Source organism: Neolamprologus multifasciatus, chromosome 17 (assembly GCF_963576455.1).
Source record: "Neolamprologus multifasciatus chromosome 17, fNeoMul1.2, whole genome shotgun sequence".
NCBI classification, from domain to species: Eukaryota; Metazoa; Chordata; class Actinopteri; order Cichliformes; family Cichlidae; genus Neolamprologus; species Neolamprologus multifasciatus.
The window spans coordinates 21055385-21055887 of NC_140455.1; positions in this window are offsets into that span (position 1 = coordinate 21055385).

Below are 503 nucleotides of genomic sequence, written 5' to 3' on the forward strand. Positions count from 1 at the left end.
GATGTGACTGTAGTTAAAGGATGCGCTGTACTTTTGTGTACACGGTAATTACTATTTAAAGCTGTAGTCGCTGTAAGAACATTCTTCTGTACCGTGATTGGATGAAAAGTTAATAAACAGCAGCACAGATCTGAAACCACTGCCAAACAACTGCCAGTAAAGTTCTGCCACCTAGTGGTGAAGAATATATTTTATATCTACCAGCGCTAATTAAAAAAGGTGTCTTTAAAACATTGAAATATGAGCGCACACACAGAACCTTTGAACACATTCTCTAAACTTCTTTTCTTTTCAGTTCATTTCACAGTGGTTTTGGTCACTTCCGGTTAGTTTTAAAAATGTATAGTTTTAGTTAACTTTTTATTATTTTAGGTATTTTACAAGGTTCAACGCGAATATTACAATACAAACAAAACTACTGAAGACATCTAACTCACACTTTTGTACACACCCAGACTCAATGTACATGCCTGCAAACTGAATTTGCAGCAGTGATTTAGATT